Source organism: Glycine max, chromosome 10, assembly GCF_000004515.6.
Source record: "Glycine max cultivar Williams 82 chromosome 10, Glycine_max_v4.0, whole genome shotgun sequence".
NCBI classification, from domain to species: Eukaryota; Viridiplantae; Streptophyta; class Magnoliopsida; order Fabales; family Fabaceae; genus Glycine; species Glycine max.
The window spans coordinates 39,259,691-39,279,490 of NC_038246.2; the positions used below are offsets into that span (position 1 = coordinate 39,259,691).

General features: G+C 32.4%; 1 pseudogene; it reads right to left on the reverse strand.

The window, feature by feature from the left end:
* Nucleotides 1-1,933: 1,933 nt before the first annotated feature.
* LOC100778083 (branched-chain-amino-acid aminotransferase-like protein 2) lies at nucleotides 1,934-14,325 on the reverse strand (annotated as a pseudogene).
* Nucleotides 14,326-19,800: the final 5,475 nt, after the last annotated feature.

The window sequence follows — 19,800 nt, forward strand, 5'->3', positions numbered from 1 at the left end:
TATAACCTATCTATATTCATGATAAACTCAACAGCCACCCTTTCCAATAGTATACAATCTACTAGCAATATTATTCATTACTTGATACAATTTGCTGTAATAATTATATTTAAAAATTCATGAGAAGAAAAAAAAAAACTTTGCAAGTATCTTTGAATCCAAATTCTGGTATAAACAAAGAAAAGTGGAAGAGGCAGTCAACTGAAGACTTAAGCAAGTATCTCAATCAAACATAAATTTAGTTAGTTAGTTTTGAATGAATCTCATTCATTAAAAAGCTATATATATATATATATATATATATATATATATATATTCCCTCAATCTCGTGACTTTCAATTACTATAATAACAATATAATTTCAGAAGAATTTCATACACTGGAGTTAAACAAGAACAAGAGATCAATCTAGCTCAATTGTCATTAATCAGTGTATTAGGTACTGAAGTTAATACGTTTCTTTTGTATCTGATCCAAGTATGCCTAAAGATACAAACATAACATATGCTTCGAAAAGGATTGTCCAACTATACTTTGAAGAACAAAATTGCCATAAAAAAGTACATGCATGGCAAATTCCTTTCTGGTTTCAGTGGTCAATATTACTAATCTAGATATTTTTCGTTAAAGACAAATTCGTTTGATTGCATACATCCACGACACAATAAGAATAATTCCCCAAGAGAAACTTTTTTTCTATACAAGATTCACATCCAAAAATTTCACTATAAGAAAATTTAGATATATACTCTAAAAATCAACAACCCATTTTTCAGTTTCACATGTCCTTCGAAATACATGTTAATTAGACACCTCGACCTTTTCCTTTTGGCTTTCTCTCTTCCCGTATGTTTTTATAATGTCAGATTCCACATGAATCGATCTACAACCCTACAGGGGTCACAGTGTCCGTTTGTGCAGCCAAGCAAAAGATAAATAATAATAGTAATAATAATAATAATAATAATAATAATAATAATAATAATAATAATAATAATAACATGCATGTAAATTCATTGGTTGTTGTTGAAACTCCAGGGTTGTATTTTAGAAAATTCCAACTCTTGACACCTGTTTGTTTTTACCTTCTTGTTCTCTTGTGGGGGAGTGTGGCATTCATAGATTCCAATTCCCTTTCTCTCTCTCTCTCTTTCTTGTATTATTCCAAAGTTTGCTTGTTAAAAAAGGAAGAGGTTGAAGCAAAAGTTTTGGTAAGTGCCACTTATACCAAGACACGAAGATTAGGCTTGGATTGCAGCTCTAAGAAATAAGCACATAAAAAGAGATGCAATGACAATAGTTTTCTCGGTGGCAACAACATAAAACATACATACATGAATTAATCAAGAAATAGTGCCAAGCAGACTAGATCAGATGACTTCCTTTCTTTGATCAATTAGTATAAAGTGGCTAAAATAAAACAATGACAATCACCCCAATAAAGGAAATGATATAGAAAGAAGACACTTATTATTGGAGGAAAGGAACCAAAGTGATAGCGAATATACTTAATGTTGGTCCGCATGAGACACTGCTAAAAGGGTTTTCAAATTGTCTAACTACTCATATCATCATCCGCTTCTCAACACAAGGAAATAACAAGAGTATCTTTTGCATCTTATCCTGCTATATTTTGTAAATTCGGAGACTTTTAGTGTAATTAAATCTTTTTTTATTAATATTTATTAAAATCTCATTTTATTTTTAAAGATTTATATAAAGTCTAATAAAATAAGTTTTACGAAATGCTTCTCATCGCAACATTTTTTGTGAGTGCTATATTTTATATAAATCTTTAAAAAGACGAAATAAAGTAAAAATAAATCTACTATCATTTATGTAGAGAGAGAGAGAGAGAGCATATTTTAACGAACCTAATCTATCCTTAGTCATCCATACCAATAATATAAAATAAAGACAAGGAGATGGCAGATTCAGTTAATAGATCTGTTCTTCAATCACCAATCCATAGTGAAGTTAAGGGTGGACAAATTCTGGTACTTTGTGAGGCTTGCCCAAACACATTCCCATAACGAAGAACATGGGCTTTCAGAAGAAAAAAAGTTAAAATTATATTAGCCCAAAATCAATTGGACCCAAATAACTATTAAGGGCAGTTTCTATTTCCACTTTCTTTTCCTTTTTCTTTCCGGTTTTCCCCAAATTATCCTCTATCCTTCTTTGGTAAAACACTTTGTATAGGAACTTAACGGCCGCAAAATCTCCGGCCACTCCACTGCAGTGTCAACGTAGTTCCTGTTCATCGAAGGTTGAAGGTGCGTCGTGCCCTTTCGTTGGCCGCACTCGCCGTGATGGTGTTCCTCTCGCTATCTTGTATGATTAGTTCTCCAAAACCACAATCGCACACATCAAGAAAGGATCTCTATGCTCTGGATTCACTTCCTCTTCGCGGTGGTTGTGCCGATTTTGTTTCACTTTGGTATTTTCACCACCGAAGAAAATCAAATAATATCCAGAAGTAGTTCTTGTAAACCAATACGTTTATCACTTTGGTGCATGTAATATTTTCCTATGGAGCCATGAACCACTAAGGACAGAGACATCAATGCAGTATAAGATTAGAGTGTCTAAAAAACAGCGAAACAAATAGTGTTTACGCTTTTGGAATGTTTAGGGAATATAATATAAAATTATAAAAAAAGAATGTTTAACTAAATAAAAAAACAAGTGAAAAAACTTAATGGAAAAGATTACCAATATGTCTTCACTGTCATTTTTAATAAAAAAAATTATGCACAAATTTCTTAATCACTGTCTTTAAAATAATACCACGACTCTTAAAATAATACTGTAGTACATTTTTATTCTGGATGAGAGAAAAAAGCTAAGATTGGTTGCTTTCAGGAATAGCACACCAGCAATTTTCGCTCACTTCCAAGTTCCACCTGCAGATTGAAAGAAATTATAAATAAATAAATAAAAATATTATGAAAACTAAGTGCAAAAAGTGTGATTATGGGAAATTCTAAATGTTGCTTGCATAGCTGAGATCACCAGAAAAAAGGAAAAAAAAGAAGATTCTACAACACCTTTCAAGCCTCGAGGTAGTTCGATATAGGTACACCCAACTGTTCTGTCAACTTTCTATAAGCAGCTTGCAACTGTCTAGTTACCGGCCCTACTTTTCCATTACCAATTATGCGGCCATCGACCTTCACCACCTGCAGGTGATATAGATTATGCATATCATATGAGAAAATAACTAACTGCTACATAGCTCAAGAAGCCAAGTTATAGTCCACCATCCAATTCTGTGTCAAGGTGCTAATAGTTCAAACCGGTCAGATGAGCATGTTTGTCAAGTTCCATGGCAGAAAACGGATTAAAGACCAAGGATTGCTGAGTATTTCACCAATAATCCTGAGTTGGATTGCTTAAGTCGAACATTTACATTTCATTTTTCATGGAGAGCTCAAGTTCTTAAGGTTGAGGCTCCCATTAATGAAAATATGGAATTGAGGTCTAATGATGAACTAAAAGAATTCAATTTCATTCATGAGAGTACAACGTCTCGGCTATTTAGAACTTGTAATAGTGCTTTTATTTTAACCAATGTAATTAGTACTTATATTATCTTGGCTAATTAATTGGCTAAGACTTGCTAGTGGCAGACACAAATGTAGGCCAAAAGTTGATTGAGAAAAGTAGGAGGAACAGAAAATCCAAATGGAGTAATCTATCATGTTAGATAACATAATTCAGCCAAAATTTCAAAATTAACATGGTACAAGGCACTTACTGGGCTTAGTTCTCCCATTGTTCCTGTTGTCCATATCTGCAACGCAGCCTTCTAGTTATAACTCGATCTCGATATAAATTTGAAGAGAGAGAAAGGGTGGGAGGCAGAAAGAGAAAAATGAAGGCCAAAACTTATATTGAAGGTTTTGAACAATTTTTAACATAGTAGTGAGGCTATTTAGTTCAAAGAGCAGAGAAGTTCCAGATTCTTATGTACGATTATGCAACGAAAATGGGAAAACAAAGTCCACTATTGGAGTGAACTTGAATTTTGCTAGACCTTCCTAGATACACTATAAAATTCAGAAAGATATTAATGAGGTCAATATTATAGAAGATATTTCCCAATAGATGTAATCTTGTCACTCTGGTACAAGAAACTCACTACTGTTATTATATTTTAGATAGAAATAAAACTGAATTGGGTGTATACCCCTCATTTCCATAGGTCAGTAACAAATATTGTTTAATGGAAAAAAAAATCTAGAAAAATTTAAAATTCTTTTGGAATAGTAGATAACTAGATATTATAGGTAAACCTCATCTGCGGTATGCACTTCTGACAGGCTGATTCTTCGCTCTTCTAAGATAAACTGCTCCTTCACCACAAGATCCATTACCTTAAATTGTGAAACAGTCGAGTTTCATCAGTTCCAGAATAAAATAATGAACATGATATAAAATCTTAACGAGGAAAATGGAATTTGGAAATTGCTGAATGAAATTATAAAGTTAATTTTATTTATAGTTTATCTATCCCATTTTCTTCAAAAGAATATTCTATGCTAACAAAATGCTGCCCTTACTAATAAATAAAATAAGATGCTGAATATGAGCAGTACCAACAGCGTAATTGGTGTTTGGGTATGCTGGCATTCCAACATATATAATACAATACATCTTAATCTCATGGCAATTTGATAAAAGGATGCACAATTTTTTATATCATACCATACCCATATTTAGGTGGTTTACTAATCAGGGGTCCCCCAGCATTAAAATACATCACATTGTTTAACACCTTAAATGCTTTTTATTTTCCAATTCGCACGGTTTAACAAGATCTCAGTCATACACATTCAAAAACTATTAACGTATGTTAATTTTTACTTATACATGTACCTTCGTTACTATTACACTAAAGCAATAGCACAGGACTTCCAACTATGACAGTATATAAGTATGAAATATAAATTCATATAAAAAAATATTTCATATGATAAAGCTATCAAAATAAACAAAGAGTGAATCTATACAACTTACAGTTGCTCTAGTAATGCCAGGAAGACAGTAATCAGCATGTGGTGTCAAAACACGCCCCCTTTTAACTATGAACTATACAAAATAGAAAAGCATATTAGTTGTATTGTACATGCAGTCTTCCATTCTCTGTTGTTAGAAAACCCTGCTTCAAAATAAATAGGGGAAAAAAATCCTACGATCCTCTCAATTCTCAAATAATGAAATTTATTGGGATTTTTCTGCCATCTTGGGTTTACACAAGCTTACAGAGCAAATGAACATCAGCCAACATATTTTATGTATTGTTTAATCACATAGGGTGATGATTTTACATAAGCTACATATTAAGTTGACTGATATATCATCAATGAAAAATTATCCATGCTTAGATTTTGTTTTTCTTGTTTTGAAGTTGTGCATAAATCAACAGCCCAGGGCTTAAACTCCAAGAACCACCTAACAAACTCCTTGTTATCTAGCAATCCCTAGCTTATTAGCAAAATAGAGAACGAAAACACTTCTAACAGTTAAGGCAAAGTTGACAGCATACCATGTTTGTTGCATTGGTTTCAGATACATAACCGTCTTTGTCAAGCATGATTGCATCATCTGCTTTTGCATTATTACCTTCAATCTGTAACAGAAATAAAGACTTTTTTGTGATAAGCTGCAAGAAATATTATTCAGAATGACAGGATATTAGCATGAAAAGCCATTAAAAGCATCCGTTTCCACATGGTTGCATATTATTCATTACCTGATACAATTTGCTGTAATAATTACATGTAAAAATTCACGAGAGGAAAAAAAATACCTTTGCAAGTATGTTATTGAGGAGGTTATTGTGATGAATCTTTGAATCCAAATTCTGGTAAACAAAGAAAAGGAAGAGACCGTCAACTGAACAAACTTACACTAGTATCTCAATCAAACAGAAATTTAGTTAGTTTTGAATGAATCTCATTCATTAAAAGCTATATATTGACGCTTTCCCGTGAGACTTTCAATTATTATAATGACAAAATAATTTCAGAAGAATTTCATACACTGGAGTGTTAAACAAGAACAAGAGATCAATCTCATTTGTCATTAATCAGTATATTCAATACTGAAGTTAATAAATTTCTCTTCTATCTGATCTAAGTATACCAATAGCCCCTCAATAGATAGATGATCATTTTTTCCCTTCCCTGATGGTGATGAGACTTATATAGATTGGTATATTGAAGGACAGAAAAAATGTTCCTGTAGTGATGATAAGAAATTCTTCCACAAAATAGCATAATATACTTAAAAACTTATTTTTCTCTTTCCGGTAGCTTGTATCAGGAAAGGGACAATATAGCCGGTGATATTGTGATAATACTCTTGCTTCATATTAATCTTTATGGATACATTAACATAATAATGACAACGAACTACTCCCTCTCTCTCTCTCATTTTTTTGCCTCTCTATCTCCATAATTCCATAAATATAGATAAACTTTTTGGAAGGAAATAAGTTAAAATCCTAAGAACATCGAGATAACAAAGGTGTTTGATGTTCGGGCACAAATAGTTAGTGATACTGACTGGCAGGTTTGAATGTGTGTTTGGGTGAGTTTTTGCAAAATTGATTTTTCATGAAATCAATTTTAGTTTAAATCGATTTTTAAGTAAAATGATTTATGTTTGGATATTTTTACCTTGAAAGCAAGTTTGCTGTATAACATAGTGAAATTTTTTCAACCTAACGCAAAAGCTACTTTTTATAACTTCTAGTCAAAATTGAGGCTTGGATGCAAAATGAATTTTATGTAATAATAACCAAACATCTATATTTTACTAAAATCATATTTGATAGACAACAAAATCAATTTCAATTCTGTAGATTATAACTTTGCTCTACTTCTTATTCAATTGAAACCTTTCTTCTACTGTAAATTTTTCAACCTAAGACAAAAGCTACTTTCTATTACTTCTAGTCAAACTAAGGTTTGTATGCAAAATCAACTGTACCTAATAATAACCAAACATCTATATTTATACTAAAATCACGTGTTTTATAGGAGAAAAAATCAATTTTAGTTTCTGTAGATTATAACTTTGCTCTACTTCTTATACTATTGAAACCTTTCTTCTACCCTTACATATCCATGTCAAAAATCTAGTTCTTAAACAGTGACAATATGATGGGCCCCTAAATCATAGGCAGGGAAGGAAGGGGCGATGAATCTAGAGAAGTCTAACAGAAGAGACAGGTGGCAGCAGGAGATTGGAGAAGGGGTGCATGAGAAGCAAGGGGAATAGAGGAGGATTAGATCTGTCTTAACTCTACTTCTTTCTCTGCATTTGTAACTACAATTAGATTAGAGCACTGCTCTACACTTGTTCCTATAAAACTATCGCACCAGTATGGATAGTGGTTGCTATCACACCAGTTTGGATGTTAATTATTGTTTGAATAGGCAGAAAGTTCACCAGTAATTCAAACAAAAACAATTAAAAATAACAACCTTGAGCAATAGAATCAGAATAAATTTCTCAATAAGCACTTATAAGAGACGAAAATACAATTAATTAATAGAGCAAATTATACTCGCACCCCCCAAGGTTAGTGTTTATTACACTCAACCCCACTCCTTTTTTTATCATACACAAAACTCCCTTATTTTTTTACCATCCATTACATTGTCAAAGATAATGAGAAAAAGGAGAAAGAAGTGAGGATCTAGTGGCGCCATTGTCACCTCCTCGACCCCGATGAAGGTGACATTGTCATACTTGATGAAACAGCTGTCAAGCTGCAACGCGCCGTCGCAGGAAGTGAAGCAAAGGTTGCCGAGCTGGGTGATCGCATGCGACACGCAGCGAGAGCACTGGTTGTTGGTGAGGTTGCCGCAACACTAGAAGAGGCCTAGACAACATCAAAGGAGGTGGGGACGGTGAAATTGTTGTGGTTGGCGAAGGTGACTGAGTTGACAAGGCAGGTAAGGAGCGAGTTGATGGTGTTTTCATAAGCGAAACCCAGCGTGAACTTGGACTGGGAGCAGACTTGTACGACAGTGATAGGGGTTCTTAGGGCATTTCACAAAAAATTAACACCGTTAGTAACGGTGACTATTTTCAAGGGAGACAAAAGAAATGTGATTTTAGAAGGGGGTGCAAGTGTAATAAACGCTAACTTCAAGGGGTATGAGTGTAATTTGCTCTAATTAATAAGGTAAAATGAATCAAACTTCTCCAATAAACTAAAATCAACTTATGGAAAAGATAATGAGAAAGCTTGTTTAAATGTTCCAGTATAAAAATTAATTTTAACTTATGAAAGAAGTTTAATTCATTTTATCTGCACAATTCATTTTATTTTCTTCTTCTATAAGTGTTTATTGAGATGTTTATGCTCTGTTTCTTTTCAACTAACAAGTATACAATCAAGAAACTTACATTTGGGGAATTACGGCGTGTTGTAGCAGTTACAAGAACTATGCCGTGCTCATTATCATAAACAGGGGGCTTCCATTCAGCAAGCACTGCATATTTTAAGAACAACTAATTTCAGCTCAACTAATCCATTTCTAGGTTCCTAACAGAGATAAACTTCGTACCCCATTACCCAGAGGCTCTTCGCTATGCGAAGGTTCCTAACAGAGATATCCAGATATTAATTCAGGAATATGAATGTTTTGGTACTGGCATCATTGTTAATTGTTATTTAGTGAAAGGATAGGAAGTTACCAATTAATGTGCATCCATATAGATTTAATGCAGGGCTCATCCCAGAAGTAACCTAGAGAAGAAAATAACTTTTACATCAGTGAAAAGACAGTTTGCTCCAAAGAATTACAAATGATTGATGGTTTCATAATTATGGCTGTGGATGGTATAAAATTTAGTCATCATTCATGAAATAGGTTATCATTCCGCATATTGCATATTTTACAATGGGTTCATTGATAAGCCACACACCAGCCGAAAAAGCTTGGTTAAGAGCACAGGGTAAAGTTTCATTGGCCTTATCAGCCAATAACACCCAACTTATTATCTATGGACATAATTCTGATTCTATAGGTTTCTAATGGACCTCTTTGTATCTTCTTATCATATTAAGTTTTCATGTCAATGAATAAAAACTGTATAAAAATAAGAAACCAGTTCAGAGATCTTGTGCATATAGGTTATGCTAAAAACCTGGCAGCCTCAACCATGTAATGCTGGATGTTTCCAAGTCAATAACAATAAAAAGATTGCACAACTGCTTTGATGAAACAGAGTAAGAGATTAGACCTTCTTTCCTCGTGTTAGAGAAAGTCGAATGTGGGAATTGTCAAACATTCCATTCCTAATCAGGGTTTTGAAAATAGCTTCCTTAATCTGCAATTTGTTACGAACACATTCATCATTGTGAAAGAACTAGACAAGACCATAGACAAAATAAGCACTTAGGTGATCCAGTACTATCAGAGTCTATAAAAAATAAGCAGACATTCTGAGTGATACATGACAAAAGAATAGAAAGCATCTTCAAACTCACCTTATCTCGAGTTGGAACATTCTCGAAAGCCAAAGCTTTTGCTGAATCAAACATCCTGACAAGAAGCAAGAAAGCTTAGAGATCAACCTCATTGATAGAGACCTTATGTTTTTAGTAATGAAATCATACTGTTAGTAATTTAGTATAGAATAAGTGATCAACCTACAAGTTCAGTTGAACTCATGAGAAACAAAATCAAAATACATTACTGAAAAATATCCACACTCATAAGTCAGAACTTGTCTAGAAATACACACAAGAGTTTTGCTTTAGAGTCTAGAATTTTTTTATCATAATTTTATCTTTTTTAATAATTTAACTATTAGTTAGGTTGAATAATGCTCAATAGAAAATTTTCAAGAAAATAAGAGCATGTTATGTCAGACTTTTCTTACATCAGCCAGAAATTGTTTGCCAGAATTATCCTAAAATTGAATAAGAGAAGCACTGCCATCCAACCATTAGTACCACTGAAGCCCATCAAACTGACTTGGCATCACGCTCCATTGATAATCCATTACAAGAATAATATTAATATAATCTATGGAGAGTATTATATCAAGCATTCAATCTATGCATGTTCCATTGATCAGTTAATCAGCTGTTAGTATAGGTCATTATTGAATTCTACTTCCCGAGTCTGCACTGCTACCTGTCTAGATGTTCCTCAAGCTTAAATATCTTTCCATTATACACTCGAAGACCCTCCCAAACTGAGTCACCTCCTTGGACAACTGAATCAAACACAGAAACCTGATACATCAAAGCATATCAAATTAGCAATTAAAACCTTGAGACTGTGAGCATCAACCACATTAGTCAGTTGCCTTATTCTACTCAAAGGAGCCCCTAAAATGTTTTACGATAAGTACCTTTGCACTCTCACGTGGTACAATCTCATTACCAACCCAGGCAAGCAATTTCTCATTTGCAGGAACTGGAAGATCAGAGGAGTAGGTAAGGGAGTGCCTAGAAGGGATGGCTTCTTCTTCACATGGCGCCGAAGCATATTATACAGGGGTAGACTTTGCTCCAACAAGTTGTAGAGAGAAAAGGGAAATGGCTGAAAAGAGAACAAGAATAAATCATAAACCAGCCAGGATTTTCGACCCCACCTCCAAATAGCGGATTTTCTTATGGGATTTAATCTTTTAAAATGAAACAAGGCACAGGGGTAGCTATAAATGTCAAGCCTGTATCCAATTGAGAGATGAGATAGGACTATACTAGTTATGGGCAATGGTGCAAACAATAAAAAAATACAAATGAATTAATGGTCTGGACTCCTTGCAACAGGAACTAAAGTGAAGGCACACCAGAAAACAACTGCATACCTGAGGATACTTGTTTTCTTCCTTAAAGCCAGTAGATTTGTGTACAGTTTTATACCACCAAGGGGCCCATAAGCCATCTATTGGTTTTGGACCTGCTTCCCAACTGGAAAATTCAAAATTTGAGTTGTCACTTCTCATGTATGTATGCATAAAACTTGTTGCATGGAAAATTTTCAATTACTGAATGTCTTCAACATTTCCAAATCAAAGGAGATGAACAAGAAAACATTGCAAAATAGAAAGACAAGGAAAAAATAGGAGCACAAGGCCTGGGCTTGCAAAATGAAAACTCTGCATACTTGAGCATTGCAGGTTGAAAAGGAATCTCCAAATCATTGAAAAGAGCCCGTAAAGTAGCCTGCAAATTAGCAAGATCATAATGTAAAATTAAAACTAGAATTGAGGTTTGCAAAGCGTAACTAACAGTGTGACGTATCAAGGCAAACATAGAACTGAAATTTATTCAAAAGAAAAAAAATATATTTTGAGAACATATTTAAAGATCAAGGTGAACTGCTTTGATAAAGTTTAATCGACTTTATTGGAGACCTTTTACATTGTTTTCTGCTCTAAAACATGTTATGATTTTATGCATATCTTTTAGTACAAAAGCTTCCATGCCAAATATTATGACTCAGAGATTTCATAGTCAAACAAACTTCTATAGAGCAACTAACAGACGACATAAAAAGCTTTATAGTATTACAGTAATGTATAGCAACAGTAGTAATAAATCTCTGATAAAAACATTGTTTTCAAATTGCATAGCCATTAATTGAATTAATTAAGGTGTTAGCTATTTAAAATCATTAATCATGGTGGTGGTAATTAAAAACTTTTGTATGACTAAACATTGAAAGTAAATTTAAACAGCAATCGTAAACCAAAATCAATGGTAGCATGAAATTCGATCACATTTAATGCACTGGAATCACTTTCAAAAAGAATGGAAGTTTTCCATTCTATCCCTATTGCTATACTAGAAAGGCAAAAGGAAACTAAAAAGGAAAAGATTTAATGACAATAATACTCATACATTAACAAATGATTTAATGTGTATTACTGTATTATTTTAGTTTATTTTGATAAAATCATTATCTTGGCCTAAAAATAATTTTATTGCCACAGCAATAAAACACATGATAACTCTGACTATGCAGTGCTTGTTGAAAATCATGTCATGTCAGTCCCAAGTCCAGATAAAAGAGGAGGATTGTGTTAGATAGTTCAAAGTCAACATAAAGCTTTCTCAAATCATTATGATGTGACAACAATACCCACTTAGTAGGATAAGGGATGGTTGCTGTTGTTGCCAACATATAACAACAATATGATAATTATGTCCACAAGATACTATCAATGATAGTGGTGGAGATGGACGTGATGGTAGGGTGGGGTGGGTGGCTGTGGTGAGCGGGGGGGTTGATGTCATAGGATACTTTTGTTGTTTCAAAATAAAATAAACACAAAAGCATATAGTACTATAGTAGTGACTGAGATAACCATGGATGGAATGGAATTACGATTCCTTCCATTTTGGAGGGAAGGGGTATTGCCTCACCTGTGGGAATAGAAATTCTCTCCTCATAGTGACAAGCAAATATATCTTTTAACCTATTCCCATTTCCATTTGTTTTGCCTCATTCCACTCAACCTATCATGATCTTATTTCATACTTTATTCAGTAATAAGAAAGAATCATGCATATTCAAAGAGCTCAAATACCTCAGGATCTTGCTGAAGTTCTGCAGCATCAACAACAGGTGGTGGTTTTCCAATCTCACAAAGTTCATTGTAGATACAAACTAGCTCTGCCAATCCCAACTCAAAAAAAGAAGGAGGGACAACCTCATCAAAGGATGGCTGTAGAACGTACATGTAACATACAAGAATCATTAGCCAATGACCCAATGAATTGTAAGTCTATGGAAACTGATCATATGATATTTGCATAACCTTTAAAGCATTATTTAAACATGAAGCTCGTGGTCTTTTCAATAGTGTAAGTTACCAACAATTTTTAATGCAGAAAGGTCCATATGGTTTGACGAAGATTGCAGTGCATATGAGAATCAGTATGTGCAGCACTAGCCTTTTGATACAATGATAAATAAACAAGGAAAGACCTCTTGCTCTTTCTTATTCATAAAAATGAAAAACAACTAACCAATATGTCAAGAGGATTTCTTATCAGAATGAAGCGCTTTCCTTTCTTCATTAGATCCTCCGGCAAACCCAGTATCCTCTGTTTCGACATGTGCTGAATACAGCATAGTCACGGTAAATGGCACAGTTAGAGACCATTAGACCAAAACTATGGCCATGAAAGCATTAGATTTTTTTTCTTTTTTTTTTTCTCTCTATAGAGTTCACTTTAATCAAACAAATTCACATAAATGAGACGCTGCTCACCTTGCAGAATCTATACTTGCTGTTTCCTGGACGGTAAATTATGTCCTTAACAACCTTATTTCCATCAGATTCCTGTTATAAACGAAACAGCAACAAAAATAAGTATTGAGGAATGAATATACTCAAGGTTATAAATTGCAGGCGCGGTTTCATTGCATTTCTTGATATCGCGTGAAATCACGGACAAATGCGTCCGATGCAGCCACAATTACGGTCACATGGACGACAGACTCCAGGAGACCTTGACATTGCAACCAAAATCACGGTGGTGGACCATTTTTTAAAACCTTGAATATACTATACGGTAGTTGAGACGAGAGAGGCAAATTGATACCATTTTGGAGAGTAGTTCCTCCTTGTAGGGTCTATGAACAGCAGTGACTCGAAGGAAATTAGCATAGAGTGGCTCATCAAGCACTTCAATGTCATCCCTCTAAGATAATTTGGTTAACACAGTGAGTCCATAAATGAATGAAAGAAACACGGAATAGTGATTGGTTGTGATACCTGAGCGAAAGAATACATGACAGTGGTACTGAGGGACCTTGGAGCAGACCATAAGTGAATGACCTCCATCTCCGCCAAAACACCTTCCTCAATCCTCAAATTCAATTCTTATAGTAATCCAATTTGATAAGCTTCATTTCAGAGAATAGTAATATAATAAATTCACAATCAGCATCGTGATCCTTTACTCTACACCTGGCTGGCGCGTATCTCAGTCTCGCTTTTTATTAATATTAATATTATAATTAATACTATTACTTTTCGGAACGTTTTTTTTTAAAAAAAAAGTGGATCACGCACGAGCTACGACTCATGAATCGTGATTCATCAATAATGTTATCTTGGTGTTGTTTGTGAACACGTGAAGCGGATTTGGAAGGGAGTGTTTGAAGAATGAGTGAGGAAAAGTAAACGAAGGAGTGGCACTGGTAGAGAGAGAGAGAGAGAGGCCATTCCATTTCCATTGTGTTCTGAAAATGCAGTAACAACAAGAAACAGAAGAAAGGTGTGTTCTGCATTGAAGTTGAAGAGAAGACTATGGCGCTGCAAAATTCGGAAACAAAGACTACGAACGGAGGTTATTGCGAGTGCCACCATCTCCACCTATTGGGCTTGTTTCTTATAAAGGTTTTTCTTTTTTCTTTTTAAAGAATTCACTTCTTTTACATAATATAATATTTCAAGTTTTTCTTTTCAGATTTTCATAATAATAAAAAGTTCAAAATAATTTAAAATTTTATTAAATTATAAGTTATTTTGAATAGTTTTTTATAAAAAAAATAACTTCTTGTTTGTAAACAATATTTTTTATAATTATAAACAAACATGAATTAATTTTTACTTTTTCATTTCTAAAAATAATCACTAAGTTATTTTATACTAAAATTAATTTTTTATGGAAATATAAGAAGTTATTTCCACAAACCTAGAAAAATAAACCAATCATACTTTATGAAAGTATTTTTTTTTAACTTAATTACATTCTAAAAAATAACTTAAATATACTAGTTAAGACAAAAGTTGTTTTTTATCATTATCATCATCATGAAAATGTTAAACTTGAGTTTGACATAATTTGAGCCCACATGATAAATCATAATTTTTCTACTTTTCATTTGGTTTTTGTTAAAGGCAGTAAAAGGATCAAATTAACTTATTTAACTTGAGTCCACATGATGAGAGAACTTTATATTTTTAACACGAATTAAATTTGAACATTTTTACTAAGTTTAGTTTACAAAAGTATGTCCAAATTAAAGGAAGATATTATTGGTTTATCCTACTTTGTTATTGGCCCCAACCTCATGCAAAAAAGTTCATTTTGCCCCCCTTATTCCTCTTTCCTCTTCTCCAATGTAACACTCCATTTTTTATAAAATAAATTAAGAAGGTTTTTTATTTAAAAATAAATCAAGTTTTAGAAAAAAAAGATAAGGTTTCTATAATTAAATAAATAAAGATAAATAATTTTATTAATTAAAATAATGGTTTGAAGGAAAATAAAAAGAATATTTTATTTATTTATTTGATAGGAAATAAGATAGAGTTCATCTTATAAAAGGCTCAGAGTACCTTAGCGATAGATAGAGACGTTACGACACGCCTCTGCGTTCTCTCTTTCTCTCAAATTCGTTTTCTTTTCTTCCTTTCCCAAAACTCTATCTTTTTCCACATACACTTAAATCTATCTCAGTAAAACACCGATTCTAGACTCGTTAACCGTTGGATCATCGTGAAATTTGAACGCGTCGTTCAAAACTTATTTTCACATATCCATTGTTGGGATTTTCGAGATAATGTCTATAATGGAAGAAATGTCCCTCACACTGAGATTTCTCTTTCCTTGTAGACACTCAAAATATATCCAATAAAACAATGATCCCAGACTCATCAACCGTTGGATAATCGTGAAATTTGGACACCACCTTAGGAACCCATTTTTGAACATTTTCACCGTTGGGATTTGCAAAATAATATTTTAGTAGAGAGAAATTAGTCTTGCACATTGACAGTAAAATGGAGGCTACAATCTCTTCCTCTTCTCTCTAACGCTTGAAAACCCCAACATAGCAAACAAAGGAGAATCTTGAGAAATTTTAGGAAACTACTAGAGACGCCGCTATCATTGTCAGACTACACACGTGAACCCTTTTAGAGGTAAGGGATGAGTTTATCGCAATTGGAATTAAAATAAACATGTGTATGAATCCTTAGGGGATCAAAATGGAATTTATTTTGGGATGTTTATTGAATTATAATTTTTTATTTATGATTATAAATACAATATTGTTGTGTTTGATGAATCAATTGATGTCCTGATACGAATTGGTTGATAAAATTGAGTGCTTTTGGTGTTTTTGTGTTTTTAACCTAGGATTTTGATTCATTGATTTTGATATGATTGTGTGAAATTATTTGAGATGTTTTACTCCCCATGTTGTGAGAAGTATTTTTATATAAATTGTTTATACTTTGGACAAGATTTGCTAGATTGACATGATAAATTGTTAGATTGAGATTATGAAATTGTGATTAAAATTGTGCCTAAGTGATAAATTGAATATGTGATGAATTGTGAAATAACATACTGCTTTGAGATTATAACATTGTTATTGGGATTGAGTATAAGTGCAAAGTTGAACATGCGTTGATTTGTAAAATATACGTAAACATGTGATACTGGATTATGACGTTGTGATATGTTAAAATTATGGACATGAAATTTGGTTGTAAATAAGTGTGTGGTTAACACTTAATGTGACAATACTTGTGTTGTAAGTTATGAATTATACAATAACCCGAATGGTGTTTACCTTGAGAAAAATGTTTATGCGCAGTGTTAAAGGAAAAGTGTAGGATTCCTAGTTAGGAACTTAAAGTGTTAAATTGTAACGCAATGTGTTAAACATGTTTGAAACATGAGTATGAGGTCGTGGGTATTGTATAATTCATGAGTAGTGTCTGTGTGCAAAAATTATTTTAGGGATTGGACATGAATAAGGAAGGTGAGACCCTAACGGATTCTTCGGAGTCTAGGCTTTGAGGATAAAGACACTTGATTTGAGTGCTTTTTTAAGCCTATATTGATCCCATGTGGTTGGAGCATTCTTGCAAAACAGAGTGACCTTAACTGGTCACCTTATGATTTTATTCAGTGAGAGTGACCTAACATACCCATGATGTGGTGTGTCTTGTTATGTACTCCTTAGTGCCCCAATGTGATTTTTCACTAACATGGTACCACATTGCATATAGGCTTGAGTCTTAATATAATTGTTGCATAACGTTTGCTAATTGTCTATTATGAAATTGATAAGTATTATTATGTCTTCACCCGAGTGTGTGATTCATGTGTAATGTGATTGGTGATTGAAAAATGAATTTCAAATGAGAAAGTGGTGAAGTGACGTAAATTGTATTAAGTTGAGTTATGTTATAAATACTTCCATTATTTATTTTGATCATGTCTTTGTTTATTTGTACTTTTTTTTAGAAATGTGATAATTCACTCCCAGTGTGCTATTTGTGTTTGAATCTTGTGATGATCTCAAACCTTGTGTTCGTGGTAGCAGATGACTAGGTGGATGACTTTAAAGAACCTCGTGCTAGAGAATGTTGTGACACAATACTCTGATAGGATATAACATTGATGATGAGTTTTTACTTTAATTGCATGATATTATTTTATTTTATTTTACCTCATTGATTTAACAAAATTTCTTTTGTAAACTTTGACGGTCTTGTTCTAAGCCAGATATGTTTTTAATAAGTTTTATTTGGTAATATTAAAGTGAATGTGACTCTTTTACTCACATGAGCTCCTTTATGTTAATTGAATAAAATCATTTTAGTTAGTTCTGTATTTTTTTTTTATGTTTTTCTTATTTATATGTATGTCGGGGTAGAGGGTGTCACCCAATCTTCTCACCCACTCCCTAGGCCCCCCATCTTCTTCTCACCCAATCCCCAACCAGATCCAGAATTATGGCTCCAACCTTCCCTTCACCACAACCACACAACCATCATCACCATCGACCACCTTCGTGCTATGCCACCACCCTATCCCATCTCCTTCTTGTCATGCAACGCCTTTGGTCCCTACTATCAATCATTGTTGTGCATCATTCCACAGAGCCCTTGCACATAACATACCTTGCACGTGCGACCTCAACCTTAAAGGCTCCACACACATAACTCCTCTCCACCATCATTGTGTCTTCGTGCACATCAATTGTTGTGCACTCCTATGCCATAACACAATCACATTTGCACATGGATATTTGGTCACAATGAATCATGTATTCGTTGGATTAAATGAGGGTGAATATATATATATATATATATATATATATATATATATATATATATATATATATATATATATATATATATAACCAAAACTTTCAAGTTGTATTTTTTTACACCCTCACTAATACAACTTAAGTACGATTCTGCTATACAATGTGGGAGGGATTATTTTTTAAATTGAAAATGTTGGTAGAACGAATAGCAATGAGGTAAAGGCCAATAGTAATTCGCAAAATAAATTTACACTTGTTGGCCTTACCAACATCCACAATTCCACATCATGTCTACTATAAAAAGAAACATCCACATCATGTTTACAATTGTCTAAGTTCAGCCTTGTTTCTTCATTAAATGTAGGCTTTTGACTTTAACTTTTTAGCACAAAATAAATTTAGGTTTTTTTTTTATCCAAATTCATCTTATTAAGACATGATCTTCAAAAAGCTCTAAAAAGACCCTCCAAAAAGCAATTATAAATTATGCTTTTATTGGACTTAAATCTCATCTTAATAGCTTAAATCAAATTTAGTTTTTTTCCTACATCACCAGAAATTATTTAATGATTCATGATCATTACATTATTCATGATTCCAACCAATAATAATATGACATGTAATTAATTTAATATTTTAAATTTATTAAGATTTCTTAAATTAAGGATAGCAAATTAATTATCATTAAGTAATTATTAAATATATTTTTAATTTAATAATTATATATTTAATTGTTCACATATCACATGATTATTATTTGAGACTATAAATGGCCTAACCTACAACTCACATTTAGCTCTCAATTGATGAGATTCGAATTGCTTGGTAAAATGCGCACTATTATATTGATGCATCATTATATATATTATTATAAGACTTATATTCAACATATTGTATTATATATTTCTAATAAATCTGGCATGTGACTTTAAAATATATCATTAATTAAAATATCAAAATTAAATGACTTTTATTTGGAAAATCAATAAGAAAATGTTTGAACGATAATTATAATTTTAATATTTTATATTTTTTAGAAAATTAATTACATAATTAAAATTTAAACTGTGTATAACTTAGCTAAAATTATATTTTTTTTATAATTTGTAAAAGTTAAAAAATAAATTTATAAATTACTTTTGAGAAATTGTATATAATTTGAATGAAAAACTAATTTTATCATTTAAATATGATTTATATTATATCTTATCATTATCTAATTCATGTCAAATGCATAACGCAATAATGCAATGATATTATTTATTTTTCCATCAAATATTATATAAAATTAATTTATAGTTATCTTATTTTAACTTTATCTTGTATTGTCCTATCAATAAATTCACAAAAAAAATCCTATCAATAGATTCAACATAGTTGATAAATAGTTTGATTTTTTTAAGTATATTGTGGGATTGATTCTATGATCATGTGAATGAAAAATACTTTATTAAAAAAGATAAAATTTATTTTAATGATCTTGTAGGAGATTAATCTCATAATTTTCAAATGTCCTATTTATTTAAGAAGAAAAACAAAACAAATATATCTTCTAGTCCCATATCAATAATTTATAATTGGTTGAAATTTCCACTGTTAAATTTTATATTAAATGCTGCTTAAGAGAGACAGAGGGTCACAATTTGTTAACAGGTGGTGATTGAGTTTATATATATATATATATATATATATATATATATATATATATATATATATATATATATATATATAT